Below are 11,454 nucleotides of genomic sequence, written 5' to 3' on the forward strand. Positions count from 1 at the left end.
GCAGGATTTTCAACTTCATCCCATAGCTGCAACTTCTAAAAATCTCATATGAATTTGTGAGCTCAACCTCAAGGTCAAGGTTAATATGTAAAGTTTATTGAAAATTTTGTGACTGCAAAACCCAAGATGTAAATCACCTAGGATGTTGATATTGATACCATAGGTGCATCTAATAAGAATTTCAGACAAGTTTGAATCGCAGTAACCTCGACCTCAAGGTCAAGGTCGCATATTACTGTTAGATTTGTATTGTTGATTGTCATTTATGCTTAGAAATATTTACTTATGTATGCTTAGAGTTTTGTAATTAGTTGTAGATTGGTAGAGGTTTTGATCCTTGATAGTCTGCAAACTTTGTGTGTATTAGACAGCACTTTGGGAGCATGAGAGGTCATACCGTGTCTTATTATTTTATGGTAGGATTAACGTAGTTGCGTCTGTTCTAGTCTAAGTGCTCTTTGTTTAGATGAACTGCAGGACTTCCTCACCATGTTATCTAGGATGAACCTTCTAGGGTGAGGGGGAGGCTACCCTCTTCCTGACCAAGGATGTTTGACCCTTTGATCAGCAGTCCACACACACACACACACACACACACACACACACACACACACACACACACACACACACACACACACACACACAGGCAAGGTACTCTTTGTGTATGTAGACGTCATATGTTCATGAACTTATGCATATTCATGTAACCTCAATAAAAGGACAGTGATACGGGAAAACGGACGAGAGCAACTGGGGTCAAGCGAAGGAACGGTGCCTGTCCGGTTCTCTCCCGTGCACGAGTACCATGAAGAAGTTTGCCTACTTGTGTCTTGCTTTGCAGTGTAATTATATTGTCTTAACGTTCCAGCGAATAGGTTTATGCTACAAACCTATCATTAATTGGTCCTTCGATGCCGGAGCCCTGGAATCGCATTCACCGAGGGGAGGAGGGACACGCTGAAAGACTGACGTCAGCCAGGAAGTTCCTGTGGATTCGCTGTATGTCTTTTCTCCTCGATGAATGGCGATTGGCGGGATTCGAGGCTGATATTACACGCTAAGCAACACCGAGTAAGTTTAGAGTCCAACTCTATAACTGTACGTCTTCGCCGCTCAGTGGGGTGTTGTCCGTGACCGCTTAGTGGGGCTAAAATTACGTCTTCGCCGCTCAGTGGGGCGTTGTCCGTGGCCGCTCAGTGGGGCTAAAATTCGCCGTCTAAGTGGGGCGATGTACAAGGCCGCTCAGTGGGGTTTTTTGTACAGAAGCATTAAGTCGCAGAGTTGCGCAGTTCGAACTTTTTTTGGTTCGCCGTCTTAGTGGGGCGAAATACAGACCGCTGTGTGGGGTACTGTAGTGAGTTCTCCACCGCTCAGTGGGGTGTTGAGAAGTTCCGCGGGGTCCAGATTGTGCTGGACAGTAGGCCTATTTTGTGTTGTTGTCATTGTCGTCGTCGTTGTTGTTGTTGTTGTTGTGTGTGCGGAGCAGAACATGTGGTCTGTGACACCGACTGTTGTTGTTATCATGGGTTTCTAAGCAACCAAGAGTGAGTCGGAGGGAGACAGACGTTTGTGCTGGACTTTGCTCCTGGCAGCACAAAGTATTTATGTAAAAAAAAGAGAGAGCGACGGCTCCACAGCTGCGCGGGTTCACGCGAGCGCAGTCACGCAGACCTGAGCCGTGCGGTTAATCGCAGGCTTATAAATGGTGTGCAGCGTTTCCATGAGCAGTTTTTCTGCACCTTGACTCGTGTGTGTGTGTAGCATCAGCATCACGTTTTTGTTTATTTGTTTTGTTGGATTAAAAATAATTAAATAAACTGGTGATCATGCTTATGGATCACCATGGCACATATCTCCAGCCATATGGTTTATTTATGCAGATGAAAAAGTGAGTGTGAATGTGTCTGACATCACAGTGTTTTTGTGCACTGTGCAAAAGTGATTGCCTCTGATTGTGAGTGAGAGCGGTGATTTTGCAGACCACCAGCTATTGTGAAGAAGAAAAAAAAAAGAGTGAAAAAGAGACAAATTACTACATTGTAGACGAAGAGAAATAATCATAGGAAAAAGGTTTTGTGTTGATCAGCCGAAAAACAACTACAATGTCATTTTCTGCTTTTAAGAAAGGATTGTTCACACAAACACAGACAGAGAGAGAGAGAGAGAGATGTGTGTTGATTAAGCAGTGATGATAATAATGAACATGTTTTAGTTTGTCACTTTCAGGTGAAAAGCAGACCTGTATCAATTTTCCACATGCAACAGTCGGAAGAAAGTTATAGTTTAACATCATTGGAAACATGCAGGCCAAGTTTCTGGCTGACTTATTTACAGTGCCATGTGTTTCTCAACCTCACAAGCGAGCTCACTCCTCCCTGAAGATAAGGAATGCAGCTCCAAAGCAATAACATGATAAAGAGACAGCAGCAAGTCCTGAGCACAAAAAGTCCCAGCAAAGCAGCAGCAATGTGGATAAACAGCAGCAGAAGAAGAAAGCAAACCCATCTTCCTGTCTGATTGGTTGAATTTCACGGAGGGGCGAGCAAGATGGCAGCGGGAAGAGGAGTTTTTGTTTGAGTTCTCAGCACGAGACACTTATTTGACGTCTTTCTGGCCTTCGGGACTTTTTTGGAGATCAGCGCGCTAAACTTGCTGGATCTGAGGCCAGGGTCTGCGGCGGCAGCATGTTGAAATGCTCAAAAAGGACTGAGTGACTCGGGCAAGCCACATGCGGCTAGCGACATGAAAGAAATGGACCCTTCATGATGCGTTCAACGTGCCAGCGCTGTGGTGGGAAAGGCTCCATCATAAACACGCCCTGCGCCGAGGTTCAGGCCAAAAAGAAGAAGACGATGACTTCCAAGCCCAAGAAGGTCGGCCTCAGCGTGGGCGAGCTGATTGTGAAAGCCGTGGCCGCTTCCAAGGAGCGCAACGGCCTGTCTGTGGCCGCTCTCAAGAAGGCTCTGGCTGCCGGAGGCTACGATGTGGACAAGAACAAGGCCCGTGTCAAGACCGCCATCAAGAGCCTGGTGGCGAAGGGCACTCTGGTGCAGACCAAGGGCACCAGGACCTCCGGATCCTTCAAGATGAACAAGGCTACTGAGAGCAAAGCCAAGAAGCCCGCCGCGGCCAAAGCCAAGAAACCGGCAGCAGCTGCTAAGAAGTCGCCCAAGAAGGCAGCAGCAGCACTTCAGCTACTAGACAAGACAAAGCTGAAGCAGAACTGCCGGGACTGTTGAAGTGGGAGAGGACAAAAGAGTGAGAGGACAACAGAGTGAGAAGACTAGGTGAGAACACATAGGAATTATTTAATGTGGGAAATCAAAATTTGGGTTAGCAAACCTGGGGAAAAGAAAACTGACTGCTTAAGTTGGAAAATTGAGACGGAGTCTGAAACATTGCGAAAATAGAAACATATACAAAATCACACACACACAAGCAGAACATGCATTAACCCTACTAACAATTCCAAACACAAAATGACTCATGAAGACTCATAGCACATTAGTTAAGAAATGATCAAATAGCAGAGAAGTGTGTAGGAAAGGCAGAAAACATGCTCTGCTGGAGATGCAGCTCCACAGACCTGCATTAAACCTGCCTAATAACACACATGCAATGAAAATTAGCTTGTTATCTTTCATCAGTGTTAAAATAGTGTCAATTTAGCAGACACTTGTTATTAAATACTGAATTTATCCAATGCAAAAAATTGACTCTCCAGGTTGCAGGACAACAGTTTAACTTTTGTGGGAAAAAAGATCCTGGTTTGACCAACCAGTGATCAGACAATAAATTTAGTTGTTAAAATGGTAAATTGGGAGAAGCTTCCTGCTTGATTGAGGCAGCACATGTAATTTACTGTATGAGGGAAATTGTCTTTTGTGATACTATTTTGAACATGCTTTCCTGTTGTCCTGTCAACTTAGTGGGTTAATAGCTGATATGCAAATTAGTTGATCGGTTCTTAGATTAATGAAAGGTGACTGAATTCTAGTATGAGTGAATGAGATGTGTTGGAGTTGTTGTGTGTTGAGTGGAGACTCTAAAACACTGAGTTTCCTGTTTTGATGTGCGAGTGAATCCTGTATTTAGATACACAACTCTGAATACATCAGAACAAACGTCTTTTGTGAAGTGCATGACAGCATGTCACATGTTTTATGATGAAGGGAAAAAGGAAAAATTGAATAAAATAGATCTGTGGCTTAAATGAGTGAAGAGCACAGACCGGGTGATTAAACTCATAGCTAATATGACATTAGGGTTATGTTGTGTGTTGTGCAGCTGATGGTTGGTTTGGAGTGAATCTAGCTGATGATTCTTCTCCTGTTGTGAAGATGATGAGGAGTTTGTGTCATGACTTAACAAGGCCTTTTTATTTTGATACTTTCACAGTGCACTGAGAGTTTGGTTTGATAATCTCTGTTATTTTTTATTTTTCATTTTTGAACAAGCACTGATTTTTGCTTGTGAATTTCTTTTCTTTGAGCAGATCTGCGAGTCGGGAATTAAAAGCGTTACACGTCGTCAAGAAAATTGTTGCAAGTGAGTTTCTCCACATTTAAAATGGGTTCAGGAGAAAGCCACTTATTTGGGACAATTAGGAAATGAGAGTCCCCCCCAAAAAGGATTCAACGAGGAAATCCAGTCTAAATTATTTTTCTTTTTGAAATAACGTCGTTTTGCTGAGCGTGGAAACGAATGCGATGATAATTTCCACAATTAGCAAAAGAAGGAACCACTGAGTGAATGAGTAAGAATTTTAAAATAACTGGCTGACTGACTGAACATGATTGTGTGAAGCTAACCCCCACCTGACAAAGGTGCAGATGAACCCATGTGTTTCCTTTTACAGGAGCAGAAAGATGACAGCAACACTCGAGGTTGCATGATGATTTAACCTTTTAAATGCCATTTTCTGTGTCTGTGCATTTATCAGGTGTGTTATTCATAGGCTTGAGTTGCTCACAGAGATATCTGTGACAAAGTATGCATACGCCTGCGCAAGCGCTAATATTTGCATTTTCTTTTCTTACAGCATGCCAGTTCTTCATGTGAATTGATGATGCGATTTATACCAGGACAACTGGTTGATGTTTTTTCCTACTACAGGATTTCTGGGTTTATGTGTGAGGAAAACTGTGTTTACAGGTTGTGAGTGGTGATGCTGTTGCATTGTGTTGATGGGAAAATGTGAAGGTTACTTTGATAATGTGAATAACATGTGTGAAATTTCCTGTGTTGAGAACTGGTGTTACTTCTTTCCACAGCTAGGGTTGACTTTATGGTGTTTTTATGGCACCTCTGGAACCTGTTGACCTGTGTCTGACCTCTGTCTGACTACAGTCAATGTGTATTGCTAATGTTAGTTTCTTTGAGAATGCTGTGGAAGATTCAGCTGAAACGGACAAGTGACATGAGTAAAACAAATAAGAGATACAGTGTTTCTGGGATAGTTTGATATGGGCTCATTAGCTGGCCACTTTTGAGCCCATAGTAATATATAAGTGGAGTGACTTTGCTTAAGAGCAGTCACCGATTACATTAATGTTGCCTGAGTACATGGGATGATCCATGTCTGAGGCGACTTATGAAAATAATTGTAGTTTACTGATTTGGGAAAACCTGCACATGACACTTGTCTTGCTGATGTTGAATGCTTCTTGTCCTTATGATACAATTGTTTACAGGTATGGAGTTTGATTTTACTTCCAGATTTTGTTTTCCAGGCCATGATGGTGTGTATGCAGGCTCCTGGGAGAGCCCGGTGTTAAGCAAACTTAATATGCAAAACACGCTAACATTTTCGTTGCAGGATTATAGGTCCAGGGTGGTGCTGCTCCAGGGGAGGAGATGCCCTGATGTTGCCTGGGATATGATCTAGCTAATCTTTTTCTTTAAGACAGGAATCCAGGTTTGGTGGGTTGACGCATGGGTGTGTCCATGCGTCAAGAGGAGGGGTCCAGGATTAACATGAAACAATGTTTTTTATTATTGTTGCAGTGATTTGTGTGATTAGCCGTTTATTTACAAATATTAAACCTATGCAAGTGGTGCACCCATGTTCAGATGAGGCTTTGATGGCCTATAAGTGAAGTTCACTGAACTAAAGAATGTGGTTTGATGATTGTTGACATACTCTCCAAATAGTTTGTCTTCCTAGCAAGGAAATACAGGTGCAGCAGTAATCTCCTGAGAAATCTTCAGAGGCCCAGTGAGAAGCGCATAGCTGACAGGACCAGGCAGTGGTTGAGGTCAAAGATCAAGCTGGTTGGGGCCCATCATGAAATCAGACCTTGGAGCCACAGCAAGGACCATGAAACTGCCTGCAAAATAGAGGAGAGGATCGTCCACAAGATGGGAGAGAGGCTTCAGGAGGATCAGAGATCATCTTCAGCACAGCAGACATGCTACTGAGCTTCCAGGAAATCAAGAGGAGACTTCCCACAGCAAGATTTTAAATACAATGAAAGATTCAATATTGACGCTGAGGAAGACGACTAAGGTGTACGACGTGCTCTGCCTTAAACCTTCAGCAGCGTTGGAACATAAACACTCAGGGGATGAGGAGCGTGCCAAGCTCCATCGACAGCGTAGAAGGAGTTCGAGGATGACATCATGATTCTGTGAAAAGCACAGGAACCAGAAGCTATGGTGGTGATGACAGCAGTTTCCTATGAACATCACCTAACGCTGTGCCACTGTACTGTGCATACGATGACACTCTGAAGGCTGCTGGGATCATAATAGCAGTAAGACAACCCTTCACCCTTTCCACAGAGGTGTTTTCTGCAGAGTATGGACAATGAAGGACAATGAAGGAGTCATAAATATCCCCCTCACAGGACGAAGGCCTGAAGTGAGGTAATGGGAGGCCATAAAACTAGAGTGCTGAGAGGTCTGCAGCTTTGGAAATAGCTGAGAACCATGTTGACAAACAACAAAACCAACTGGTATGTTTGAATGTTTATTCTACATACATTTGGACTCTGGTCCTATGGACAACGATGGAAACAACTGGAAGAGACATTCATGACGCCCTGCAGAACTCAAACCACTCTGCAGAGAGGCATGTGATGTGCACACCTGGAGGAAGCATTACCAAGCTGAGATGTTTTTGAAAATGTTACTTTTTTATTTTCACTATTAAATTAACAATTTCTTTGTTTGCTCGTAAGATGCAGTTTGCCATGAGATGAGCTCAATGAATGGGATAACTGCTAATACATTTGTTGAACTGTGTACCTTTTCAGTAATTTAGGGTGATTTGACATATGCTGAGTATAAAAATGTTTGCATTGAAACTGTCAGACATGAGGTATTCATACCTGGGAACTTTTCAGGCATAAAGGTCAAAAAGGGGGGAAATGTTAGATTTGTATTGTTGATTGTCATTTATGCTTAGAAATATTTACTTATGTATGCTTAGAGTTTTGTAATTAGTTGTAGATTGGTAGAGGTTTTGATCCTTGATAGTCTGCAAACTTTGTGTGTATTAGACAGCACTTTGGGAGCATGAGAGGTCATACCGTGTCTTATTATTTTATGGTAGGATTAACGTAGTTGCGTCTGTTCTAGTCTAAGTGCTCTTTGTTTAGATGAACTGCAGGACTTCCTCACCGTGTTATCTAGGATGAACCTTCTAGGGTGAGGGGGAGGCTACCCTCTTCCTGACCAAGGATGTTTGACCCTTTGATCAGCAGTCCACACACACACACACACACACACACACACACACACACACAGGCAAGGTACTCTTTGTGTATGTAGACGTCATATGTTAATGAACTTATGCATATTCATGTAACCTCAATAAAAGGACAGTGTATGGGAGAACGGACGAGAGCAACTGGGGTCAAGCGAAGGAACGGTGCCTGTCCGGTTCTCTCCCGTGCACGAGTACCATGAAGAAGTTTGCCTACTTGTGTCTTGCTTTGCAGTGTAATTATATTGTCTTAACGTTCCAGCGAATAGGTTTATGCTACAAACCTATCAATTACTAACTCGAGAAAGGAGCAATGTGGGATTTTCAAATTCATCCCACAAGTACAGATACTAAGGAGCTTTCACGAGGGGCAATCGTGGCTCAAGAGTTGGGAGTTCACCTTGTAATCGGAAGGTTGCTGGTTCGAGCCCCGGCTTGGACAGTCTCGGGCGTTGTGTCCTTGGGCAAGACACTTCACCCGTTGCCTACTGGTGGTGGTCAGAGGGCCCGGTGGCGCCAGTGTCCGGCAGCCTCGCCTCTGTCAGTGCGCCCCAGGGTGGCTGTGGCTACAATGTAGCTTGCCATCATTAGTGTGTGAATGGGTGGATGACTGGATATGTAAAGCGCTTTGGGGTCCTTAGGGACTAGTAAAGCGCTATATAAATACAGGCCATTTACCATTTTCTGAAAAAAACCTAAGACTTTCAAATTTATACTACAGGCCGATGCCAGTATTTTTTATGTCTATGGTTAAAGTCATGGAACTTTTTGATTGCACTTTGATAGGAAATAATATCTGGAAATTATTAAAATATCTTGAAACCAGTAGGTGTTAAGGGCAATTGGCATCTCTGTTCTTTTAGATTACACAGGAGCAGCCTGCTCTGTGCACTCAACTGAAACAAAACTAGGCATAAACTAAAGTGACAGAACTGCTATTGACTTTCATGGGAACAGAATTAACTTAAGTCTGTGCAATTTATTCCCCCCATGTAAGCTTTACTCCAGGCCTCGAGTGATCCCTCAAAGTCGGTTACAAAGTTTGGTAAGTAGCATAGCTAATGCCATTTGGAAATCAGTGCCAAACTGCTGAATTCAAGACTAATGTCAGTCAGTTAAACAGGTCTATGGACGATCAAATTCATCTAAATAATTAAAAAATAAACCAAGACCTGCAATTTTGAGCCTTTTTTGTGTCTTTAAGCTAATTTGCTTGTTAAGCTTAAGCTTGTTTCTCAACATTTTGCATTATGTGTATGTATTGTTTAGTTATATGATTGATAGGCAATATTTTTAGATTATAGTAACAAATAATAAAGGTTATATTTATAAAATATTGAGGTAAAATTAAAAATGTGGATTATCTATTATACATACATAATTCATTGAGCAACATATGACATTGCTTAGCTGTGTCATCCTGTATTTGTTTTCCAAACATGCCATGCATAGAACAATTAATTTCACTGCTTGTATTAATAAGCATCCTATATTAATACAACAGGGGGCTACATAAATAGTCACAGCATTGTAGCGTGGCTAACGGGGTCTGATCGCAGTGTGTAAAACCAACACAAAATTGATCACACAATAAAGCACATACACAATGATTATTATACCCATGTAGCTGTGTGCGTGAACAGACCTTGCTGTGTTAAAAGATGGTGATTTTGCACTAGCTTGATGAAGCATGTTTAAGACTCTATTCCCACAGGGCACTTTAATTAACATATTAAATATTACAAGATGGTGCAATATTAATGTCTCAGACATGGCGCCATCCCATTTTCTTTTCCTAGTGTATACAAAAACACTACATAACATGCATTTATGTTTGCTTACATGTTTGTGTTTATGTGCATAAAATATGCTTTCATGCGTTTGTGTATGTGGAATGCGTTTGAGGATTAATTTCATAGTTCGTACTAATGAAGTGTTGGAAGCATGTCTCTTTCAGTTGCAGCCAACTGCCAAAAGCACCGCAGAAAAGACGAATGATTTTTGTTTGCTTTGGGGTTGTTGTTGTTTTTTCCATTTTGTTTTGGCACTTAAAATTTGGCATCCTGACTTGGGATTGAAAAATAGATGCTTCTGGAACTGATTCTGTGGAATAACAATACAGTCTACTATCCAAGACCTTCAAACGGCACTGATGACACATTTTTCTGATTGAGTTGTCATGAGTTGACTGGATTTATTGCTCTTGTATCAGCAGCAAAGATGCACAAGCTGTTGACAGCAGAAGCAGCCAAATATGAGTCAATATATCTAAATATATATCAGGTCAACAGAGACAAAAATAGATTCTGGTTTGGAATGTAACTGGAAAAAGATGACAGCATACTTTCACAGGGGCTCTTTTTCAGTTTTCCCAATACACTGATGTAATTATTTATTGGCTTACATTTTCTAAACTTCCTAAATTCTAGAGAGACTTTAAAGTGAAAATAAAATTCTGATGGTCCTTATTATTCACAAAGTGTTATGAAATTCTTTATTCACCCTTAGGCTTGTACTGTTTACAAACAGCTTTCCACTTGTGCCTCACAGAACTACGCATGAACTTGTGCTCAATTCGAAAGTGTTGATACGTGAAATGAAATCAGATAATTTTATTTAACTACTGTAATTAATCCATGTAATTTAGTTTAAAAAGGAAATTTAATCCATTAAATCTAGCAGTGCTATTTTGCATTATTTTATTTACATTTACCATGCAAAAAAAAAAATCCGATGCCATGCCACCCACTGATGGATGCAACAGGAAAAATTCAACAGGATTTTTAATTGTTAACACAAGTAAGTATAGCAACTTAGAATTCTACTTCAAGTTTTAGAAAATCAATCTTCTGTTGTCTTTTCTAGTTTTGAGTCCAGCTTGCTCAGACTTCAACACAGCTGAGGCTTTCCTGGATTCCACAGACATAATCACTGGGAAGTTTTGAGTGGGACAGGTTGACACACTGGGGAGGGGTATGTGACAGAGGAGGACAAACAGCTTATGTAAGACAAAAAAAATTCTCATGTATAATGAGCAGCAGGTGCATCACCTAAAGCCTAGGTAGCCAGGTAAGCACACACACACAATACAGGGAGAAAAGACGCAGTAGGTTGGAGGGAGATGGGGAGATGGTGGGGTTGCACCTGAGGGGTGTACTATGAATCAATATGAATGGCTTAGTGAGCTATGTCAACCTTAAAGTGAGAGTTTTCTGTGTCATGAAAGTGGATCTCTTTTTATCTGGCTTAATCACCGTGGTAACTTGTGCTGAACACATAATCTGTTTGGAAGCAGGTTATGCTCCAGGTTTTTAAATTTTAAAACCAGCTGGAAACACTTTGTATTCACTGACTCTTTTATTTATAGCACATTTTAAGTATGATATAGATATACAGGGAGTGCAGAATTATTAGGCAAATGAGTATTTTGTCCACTTCATCCTCTTCATGCATGTTGTCTTACTCCAAGCTGTATAGGCTCGAAAGCCTACTACTGGCAAAATGGGTCAAAAGAAGGACTTGACAGGCTCAGAAAAGTCAAAAATAGTGAGATATCTTGCAGAGGGATGCAGCAGTCTCAAAATTGCAAAGCTTCTGAAGCGTGATCATCGAACAATCAAGCGTTTCATTCAAAATAGTCAACAGGCTCGCAAGAAGCGTGTGGAAAAACCAAGGCGCAAAATAACTGCCCATGAACTGAGTAAAGTCAAGCGTGCAGCTGCCAAGATGCCACTTGCCACCAGTTT

General features: G+C 41.6%; 1 pseudogene across 1 annotated transcript; it reads left to right on the forward strand.

Annotated features, from left to right (window-relative positions):
* Nucleotides 1-1,754: 1,754 nt before the first annotated feature.
* On the forward strand, nt 1,755-7,912 carry LOC145431444 (histone H1 pseudogene; annotated as a pseudogene). Its single transcript, XR_013911745.1, has one exon. The product of XR_013911745.1 is annotated as a histone H1 pseudogene (transcript).
* Nucleotides 7,913-11,454: the final 3,542 nt, after the last annotated feature.

Source organism: Astatotilapia calliptera, chromosome 10, assembly GCF_964374335.1.
Source record: "Astatotilapia calliptera chromosome 10, fAstCal68.1, whole genome shotgun sequence".
NCBI lineage: Eukaryota > Metazoa > Chordata > Actinopteri > Cichliformes > Cichlidae > Astatotilapia > Astatotilapia calliptera.